A 10,083-nucleotide genomic window follows, 5' to 3' on the forward strand; every position below is an offset into this window, starting at 1 on the left:
GACCTTTATATATTGAACTTGATACTCCTTGTATATTGTTTACTTGATTTACTGATTTTGTTTCGATTGTGCTTCCCTTGACTTGAGAATGATAACTTGTCGAATTTGAGGGCTCCAAACCTATAGTATTTACACCAGTAAGCTATATGCTTAGCGATAGTTGTTTCTATCGTAGGGGCTGTTCGCGATGATGCTTGAAGCTGGCCATTATGATGGAGATTTTGAAAGGCTTAAGGAAGATCACATTTGCATATAGGCATATATATTTTGTATAACCTTGGGACTTGTACATGATCTTTGTGCTGTATATATACAGGAGATTTTGAGGGCAGATTTGGTCATGTCACCATGGGTTGTAATATAAGTATGGTTATACGTTTTTATCTTTTTGGGTGTGTAAACCCAAGTCTTGTAATATACTAATTTGCTATATGTCTTGAAAGTTGTGTGAAGCATGAGCCGGCTGATTTCGGTACTCGAAAGCTTGTAATGTTCTTATTATTTCACCTCAAGTGTGAGGTTAACATATGCATGAAGATTTGGTCGGTTAATTGCTTAACTGTTTTTTTTTTTGGAGTTCGTTATGAATCTAATCCCTCTACTATATTAAAATCAATATGCCCTCATTAATTAGTTTTAAATGTCACAAGTATTTAATTAGATTTCTTGTTTAAGTAGTGATATAGTTTTGAAAGGATCGCTACATAATGCCTCCGGTATTTCTTGATTCTGAGAGTGAGGATGCGTATGAGTTCATTCTGGATTGCTATGAGAGGCTTCATAAATTAGGTATTGTTCATCAACATGGGGTTGAGTTTGTGTCCTTCCAACTTCTAGGAGAGGCCAAACAGTGGTGGAGAGCTTATATGGAATGCGAATCTTCTACCTTACCTTCACTTACTTGGACCCAATTTCATGCGTTGTTTCTAGAAAAGTGTGTGCCTAGAACTTTGAGAGATCGTAAGAAAGATGAATTTATGGCTTTGGAACAAGGTGGAATGTCTGTGGCTGCTTAAGAGGCCAAGTTACATGCCTTGTATAGATATGCTACTCAATTGGTGACTACTGAGGAGGAGAGGATCCAGTTATTTATTAGGGGACTAAATTTTGAGTTGCAAGTATTATCTGTTCATATAACTTCTATAGGGAGGAGCTTTAATGAGGTGACAGATTATATTAAGAAAGTAGAGGGGGTAAGGCGAGACGGTCAGGCTAAGGCAATGGCAAAAAGGGCCAACAATTCAGGAACCTTTCAAGGTTCTTATTCCAGAGGTTCAGGGAGGCCAACACTTGCAACTAGGCCAATTCAGTCCGCTATGCCCGCCTCTACAGGTAATTACTCGGGAACTTCATGTCATAATTTTTAGGATAGCCAGGGAATTGCACCTTCGACGGGCAGCATACCATCTTTTGATCGTACTTGTTACAATTGTTGAGAAACTGGGCATATGAGGAGAGATTGTCCCAATCCACGTGTATTATATGCCGCGCAGCAGCCTTCTAGAGCAGTGGTACTCGCGGGGAATGGTAAAAATGGTAGAGGACGTCCACAAGGTGGGTGAGGAGGTAATCAACGAGGTCGTAGAGGTAGAGGAAATGGTAACGGAGATAGGGGTAACATGCAACAAGGCAGGGAAGTGGCTCGTCAAGATGATAGGGCTAAGTGTTATGCTTTTCCGGGCAAGAATAAGGTAGAGGCGTCAGACGCGGTGATCAGATGTACTATTTTGTCTGTGACCGGATGGCTAATGTGTTATTTGATCCGGGTTCTACTTATTCATATGTATCCGTGAGATTTGCCTCAAAATTTGATATGATTTGTGATATCCTTGATTCCCCTATCCATGTTTCTACCCCAGTTGGAGAGTCAGTCATAGTCACCCATGTCTATCTTGCTTGTCCTATTTTGTTTATGGGTTTTTAGACTTGGGCTGATTTGTTATTTTGGATATGATTGACTTTGACATAATTTTAGGCATGATTTGGTTGTCTCCCTATTATGCCGTGCTTAATTGTAATACTAAGTTTGTAACTCTAGAAATTCCGGGAAGGGAAAAATTAGAGTGGGAAGGGGTGTACAAGCCTAAGCAAGCTAAGATTATATCCTACATTCGGGCTAGTAAATTAGTAGAGCAGGGTTGTTTGGTTTATTTGGCTCATATTCGGGACGTTGAGATTGAGGCTCCATCCATTGAGTCTATTCCTATGGTTTCAGAATTTAGAGAAGTGTTTCCTAATGATTTGCCTGGTGTGACTCTAGATAGAGATGATTTTTGCATTGATTTAGAGCCTGTTACTCGTGCCATTTCCATCCCTCCATATCGCATGGCTCCGTCATAATTAAGAGAGCTTAAGTCTCAAATCCAAGAGCTTCTTGATAAGGGATTTATTCGCCCTAGTGCTTCTCCATGCAGTGCTCCAGTTTTGTTTGTTAAGAAAAAGGATGGTAGTATGAGAATATGTATAGATTACCGACAATTAAATAGGGTCACAATTAGAAACAAGTATCCTTTGCCTTGAATAGATGATCTTTTTGACCAATTGCAAGGTGCAACAGTTTTCTCTAAGATTGATCTAAGATTTGGTTACCATTAATTGAAATTTAGGCCTGAAGATATGCCTAAGACAGTGTTTAGAACTCGCTATGGGCACTATGAGTTTTTGGTTATGTCTTTTGGTTTGACCAATGCGCCTGCAACTTTCATGAATTTGATGAATTGGTGTTCAAACCCTTCCTTGATTCATTTGTTATAGTTTTTATTGATGATATTTTGGTCTATTCGAAAAGTGAGGAAGAGCATGTCAACCATCTTCGTATTTTTTTAGGTGTTCTTGGGAAACAAAGTTTGTATGCTAAATTTTCTAAGTGTGAATTTTGGTTGACTTCGGTTGCATTCTTGGGACATGTAGTTTCAAAAGAAGGTGTAATGGTAGATCCTCAAAAGATTGAGGCGGTTAAGAATTGGGTTCGGCCTAGCTTTGTGACAGAAGGTAGGAGTTTTGTGGGGCTCGCTAGCTATTATCGTCGATTTGTGAAGAGCTTTGCTTCTATTCCCACTCACTTGACCAATTTGACCAAAAATAAGATACCAATTTTAATGGCATAAATGCTCAGTTCAAAGGCATCAAGACGCTTATTAACGGCCTGGACCTTCCGATCCATCATGCCCTTCATCCTTTGCTCGATTCTGGCCTCGCACTCTGCTATCGACTTTTGCATCCAAGGTTAGATGTAATGCAGCAGTGTGGCCATCTGAGCCTCTAATTTTTGTACTCTGGCCAACGGGATAAGTGAAGTCCCAAACTGTGGTGTGGACCGAGATGAGCTAGGAGCCATACTAGCTGCCTGAGAAGAGGAGGCCGGGACAGTATCGGTGTGATCTGGTATACTTGGGTCACCGCCCTGTGCCTGCCCCAGCGTGTCTGCAAGATCAGCACCCAAGGGAGGTACCTCAATTTAGGGCTCTCTGCGAGGTGCCGCCACATTTGCCTCATCACGAATGAGGCCTATATCCAAAGTCCCTGTAGGGTGGATCAACCTATCACAATGCCAGATCGGCAATCCAGAGTCCCTGCACAATTGGGAGATCAAACATGGACAGGGGTAAGTAGTGGAGGTCTTGAATACCCTCTCATGAATCTCTGCCAGCAGTATGCGGGCAAAGTCAATCTCCACTCCTGCCACCAATGCTGCAACCATGACCGCTCTGTCCCATGTGAGTTGGTTGTCAGCTTTTGTAGGCGACACCCTATTACGCACCAACAGCCAGAAGAACTTGGCCACAAAATTTAATGTGGCCTTTCGGATACCCAACGATGGAGCGGCGACCCATTCTGCATGCTAGCCATCTGCATCAATGTACTTAGCCAGTCATAGTATAACAGCCTCTCACTACTCAGCATTCCTCTGGAAAGTGCCACTCCGCACTATGTCCCATCTGTAATCAAACTCCGCTGTGTTTAGTGACCAAGAGTGACCCGTGGTAGGACCATAGAGAAAGCGGCTGATGGTGGCATGTGACATGTCCACTGGACAACCTCATACCATAGTGGAAGTGAGAGGATCTTGGGCTATGGGCTTTGACCGCTTGGAAATCGAACCACGGAGAGTGGCAGCATAAGAAGCATAGAATTCCCGCACAATCTCCTCGCTATATATCCCTGGGTCTCAGCCATCCAAGCACACTTGTGAAGGTTAAAAAGCTGGTGGATGTCTGGGACAGTATGCAAGCTCCTCGTGAGGACTCTGCGCTTCTCTGTAATAAGTCGAGCCATCTTCTGTTTGTCATTTATCATCTTGGCATCCCGATAAATTTGCCATTGGCCCTCTACACACCATCTATTTAGCTCGCCGGCTACTGGAGTAGGATCATCATTTCATTGTGTAGGTACGGACTCCGAGCTAATGGCCTCATCAGACGAGGCAGCTTGATCATTCTCACCGAACCCTGTGGCTGATTTAGCACTGGAACCTGCAGCATGGGCAGATTCGGACCCTGAAGCATGGCTAGACTCAGAGCCCGAAGCCTGGACAGACTCAGAGCTAGACGTGGACCCCTCAGCTGCACTGGAAGCAACCCAGTTGGTGACCTGATCAGTGTGTGCTCCTCATCAGACTGGGAGACAGTGATTACGTCGGGAACCACCTTCCGGGAGGTGCCTCTGGTGGCTCGGGGTGCAGTGGGAGAAGTCCTTGTGTTGGGAGGAACGTATGCTGGATCCTTTTCCGTGCCTGTGTCGTCATTGATTAACCTGAAACTAGGGGCAACAAATTTTGACTTGCCCTGTTTTGAGTAGGTGACTAGCTTCTTGGGGTGCCATCGTACCTGTGTAAGTGATATTAGTGCCAAAACTAACCATAAAAACACTAAAAAGAGTTTTAGAACTATAAACGAACAGTACCGAAGTCCCATGAAAATTTCAGACAGAGGCTACAGTGGTCATCCACGGAGGCACGGAGGAGCCCTATGGTCCGTAGACTGATCTACGGTCCGTGGAACCCTTCCGTGGATCAGAGGACCAACACTATTGGTTACAGATGGAAACAACGGATGTGCAAAACGGTCTGTAGATTGATCTACGGACCATAGTCCTCATTCGTGGTTTCACACTTGGTGAAATTTACAAATGCATCCAACCACGAATCTAGTCCATGGTCCATAGATGGATCTACAGTCCGTAGACGGGGTATCGTGGATGTGAACTGTGCCAGGTTTCAGCCAATTTTTTTAATTATTTTATTTTCATGTTCACATCTTAGACTATTTTCAACAATATCCTAGTCTAACTATGTATTTCAACATTGAATCATGCTAGTTTGTCATTCTCAAGATTCTGATTAATCATTTTAACCACTGTTGAAGTATTTAAGACAAACTTTGGAAGCCTAAGTCGAAACTTACATTTAGACTTATAATCACATACAATAAGGCAACACAATCACTATCTATCGTTCCAAGGGTATTGTAACTTCCAATTTTATCATGCAATTACATCTACCAATTACCCAAGGTCAAGACCCGACTCCCGACTTTCTATATTCAATGTATGAACAGAAATTCAAAGTGAGGGGAAAGTCTATTACCTTACAAGCAACAAGGAGTGGAGTGATTACGTGACGACACTAGGCTTTGCAAGACCAAAGAATTACCTCTTGGTTAATAACCCGAACACCGGACCTTGTGGGAATTTTTGTAGAAGAAAGGGAATTTAGGGGTTTGAAGAAAAAGGAAGGGAAGATAAATTTGGGGAGTGATGGAGTGATTATTGAGTGATTGAAGGAGTTTGGGAGGTTATGAAACGGTTGTGGGATTAAATGGAGGGAAGTGGAATGATTTAAAATTGGGGTTATTTTTTAAATAGGGGGGTCCAGGTCGGGTCAGGCAACCTTAGAGTTTGGACCCATGAGACCCCGTCTACGGTCTGTGGGTCCATTGACGTTCCATAGATTGGAACCGTTGATGACATTTTAACTTGAAAAAATTTCAGAACATACCTGGGATCTACGGACACCATTTACGGTCTGTGAATTGAACCACGGACCGTCAATGGGGCCCGTAGACCTCTGCACCAGACCTTTGTTTGCAGATTTCTCATTTCGTCCCTGCATATGTAGCAACCATTAAGTTATTCTTTTTACATTTTCTGGACAATTTTTAGACACGGACCTTATGCTAATTCTAGCCAACACTAAAACAAACTAAAACTTAAACACCTATCTAAATTAATACAGAGAATCAACTAAAACACAGAACTGCTAGATGGAAACAAAAACCTATCGTTGGCTAGATTGTATATCTTGAGTTGCCTCCCAAGTAGCGCTTGATATAACGTTGCGGCACGATGCAGGTCTCTTGATTACTCAGACATTATCAAGATGGTAGGCCTCAATCACTTCTTGCACACTCTCAGCATTTCCCAGATAGAGCTTGATCCTTTGCCCATTTACCATGAACTTTGTTCCTTCCCTATTCTCAAGCTCAACCGCTCCATGGGGGAGCACTTTTGTGAGCAAAAATGGCCCAGTCCATTTGGACTTGAGTTTGCTTGGAAACAAGCGCAACCTAGAGTTGAATAGAAGCACAAGATCACCAACCACAAAATCTCGCTTTTCAATTCTTTGATCATGGTACCGCTTCATCTTCTCTTTGTACAAGGCTGAACTTTCATAAGCTTTTAGGCGAAACTCATCAAGCATATTCAAATCATTCATTATCTGATTGGATGCGGCGCCCCAATCCAAATTTAGTTTCTTCATTGCCCACTTTGCCTTATGCTCTAGCTCTACTGGTAAATGCCAAGACTTCCCATACACAAGTTGGTAAGGAGACATACCTATGGGAGTCTTGTAGGTGGTGTGATAGGCCCATAGAGCATCATTAAGCTTCCTTGACCAATCCGTTCTGTTAGCATTTAGAGTATTTGCCAAAATCTGTTTAATCTCTCTGTTGGACACTTCAACTTGCCCACTAGCCTGCGGGTGGTAAGGAGTGGCTACATTATGGCGGACACCATATTTCTCAAGTAGTGCCTTGAAAAATTTATTACAAAAGTGGGAACCTCCATCATTGATTATTGCCCTGGGTGTACCAAATCTAGAGAAAATATTCTTTTTAAAAAATGCGGTGACACCTTTACCTTCATTGTTGGGGAGCGCAACTGCTTCCACCCACTTTGATACATAATCAACCGTAACAAGAATATATTTCATCCCATGTGAACTCACAAATGGACCCATAAAATCAATGCCCCATACATCAAACAACTTTAATACCAATATGGGATTCATAGGAAGCTCTTGCCTCTTTGAAACCCCTCCTTCTTTTTGGTAACGATCACATGACTTTGCGAAATCATGATCATCTTGGTGGATGGTAGGCTAGTACCCACACTGCAAAATCTTATGTGCAGTCCGAATACCACTATGATGGCCACCCATAGGCGACGAATGGCATGCTTCAAGTACACTCAGCATCTCAACCTCGGGCACACAGCGACGAATAATCCCATCTGTACAACTACGATACAAGTAAGGCTCATCCCAAAAGAATTTCTTCATGTCATGCATAAACTTCTTCCTTTGGTGAAAAGACAAATTCGGAGGCACCAAATCGCTTGCCAAATAATTAGCAAAGTCTGTAAACCAAGGAATCAGATCATGAGAAGCAGCTTAAACCTATTCATCTGGAAAAGTATCATTAATTTCAGCCCCATCACCAAGCTTTAGCATAGCTTCTTCCTCTAATCTGGACAAATGATCGGCAACTTGATTTTCGGTCCCCTTTCTATCTTTTACCACAAAATCAAACTCTTGCAGCAACAATACCCATCTAATCAACCTCGGTTTTGCATCCTTCTTTGCCATCAGATACCTCAATGCAGAATGGTCAGTATGCACTATGACCTTAGTACCAAGCAAATTTGATCGAAATTTTTCGAATGCAAAAACCACGCAAAAAGCTCTTGTTCAGTCACAGTATAATTCTTCTGGGCCACATTTAGAGCTTTGCTAGCATAATAAATAGGATGGAGTATTTTCTCTCGCCTCTGTCCCAATACAACACCAAGCGCCACTCCTCTTGCATCACACATTATCTCAAACGGTTGTCCCCAATCTGGTGAGATAATGATAGGTGCAGTAATCAACTTCTCCTTCAACTCTCCAAATGCTCTCAGACAAGCATCATCAAAATCAAACTTAGACTCCTTTTCGAGCAGTTTGCACAAATGATGTGCCATTTTAGAGAAGTCCTTGATAAACCTCCTATAGAAACCTGCATGCCCAAGAAAACTTCTAACACCTTTTACAGAGATAGGTGGTGGAAGCTTTTCTATTACCTCAACTTTTGCATGATGAACCTTGATACCTTTCTCAGAAATCCGATGGCCTAACACGATTCCTTCTTTCACCATAAAGTGGCACTTCTCCCAATTTAGCACTAGATTGTAATCTTCACACCTTTTCAGCACCTCGGCCAAATGATCTAGACAGCGGTCAAAAAGAGTCACCTACCACAGAGAAATCATCCAGAACACTTCAATAGTGTCCTCCACCATATCAGAGAATATTGACATCATACACCGTTGGAATGTCGCTGGAGCATTACACAAACCAAATGGCATCATTTTGAAGGCAAAAGTTCCATAAGGGCAAGTGAAGGTGGTCTTCTCTTTGTCCTCTGGAGCTATAGAAATCTGATTGTAGCCCGAATAACCATCAAGAAAACAATACCAACCCTTACCAGCAAGTCTATCCAAGATCTGATCTATGAATGGCATGGGGAAATGGTCTTTTTCTGTCCAAGCATTTAACTTCCTATAGTCCATGCAGACTCTCCATCCAGTCACGGGCCGCATCGGAACAAGCTCGTTTCTTTCATTAGGAACCACAGTGATCCCACCTTTCTTGGGCACACATTGAACAATACACACCCAACTACTATCTGCAATGGGATAAATAACTCTGGCATCCAACCACTTGATGATCTACTTTTTAACTACCTCTTGCATAGGTGGGTTTAGTCTTCATTGTTGCTCGATACTAGGCTTGTGATCTGGCATGAGATGGATTTTGTGAGAAAAAATATTGGGAGGGATCCCAATAATATCCGCAATAGTCCATCCAATAGCTCGCTTGAACCTCTTTAACACAGTCACTAAGCACTCTACTTGTCTTGCATTTAAATCTGCCGTAACGATGACCGACAGAGTATTTTCTCTACCCAAAAATACATACATCAATTGCAGTGGTAGAGCCTTAAGCTCCACTTTCGGTGCCTCCACAATAGATGGTCTCGCGGATGGATACTCACGATTCTTCATGTCTAGCTCATACTTTTTGGTTTTGACCGATATTCGCATCTATCTAGTGCATCTACCAACTCATCGTACTCTTCAATACCATCACACTAGAAGTTCATCATAACTGCTGCTAGTGCCTCAACACCTAGTCGCTCTTCAATTTGCACTTTTGTTCCACTCTCAACTCTGTCAGTTATAGCATATATTGTTTGGAGTTCACCACTCTGCTTCATGGATCTACAAATATTGAAAGTTGCTTCTTCATTGTTCAGTCTGAACTTCATCTGTCCCCTTCTCCATATCAACCAATGCATGCCCTGTGGCAAGGAGTGGTCTCCCAAGGATGATGGGAACCTCAAAATCAACCTCACAGTCAAGAATCACAAAAATCCGCCGGAAAAATGAAAGACTCCACTTTCACTAGCACATCATGGAGTACACTAATTGGCCTCTTCACAGTTCGATCAGTCATCAGTAACTGCATGGTAGTGGCTTTGGGTCCCCTAGACCCAACTTCTTGTAAATAGACAATGGCATGAGGTTGATGCTAGCACCAAGGTCACACAATGCCTTAGCAAAGTGTAACAGCCCGATAGTACATGGAATCGTGAAGGCACCAGGATCCTCCTTCTTTTGCACAAGACACCTTGTAGCAATAGCGCTACAATGCTGCAGTCTATCATCATCTTCAAAACTCACCGATCTTTTCTTTGTCACCATATCTTTCATAAACTTCGCATACCCAGGCATTTACTCCAAGGCTTCTATCAAAGGAACATTAAT

The sequence above is a fragment of the Solanum tuberosum genome, unplaced genomic scaffold (assembly GCF_000226075.1).
Source record: "Solanum tuberosum cultivar DM 1-3 516 R44 unplaced genomic scaffold, SolTub_3.0 scf00182, whole genome shotgun sequence".
In the NCBI taxonomy this organism is placed as follows: Eukaryota; Viridiplantae; Streptophyta; class Magnoliopsida; order Solanales; family Solanaceae; genus Solanum; species Solanum tuberosum.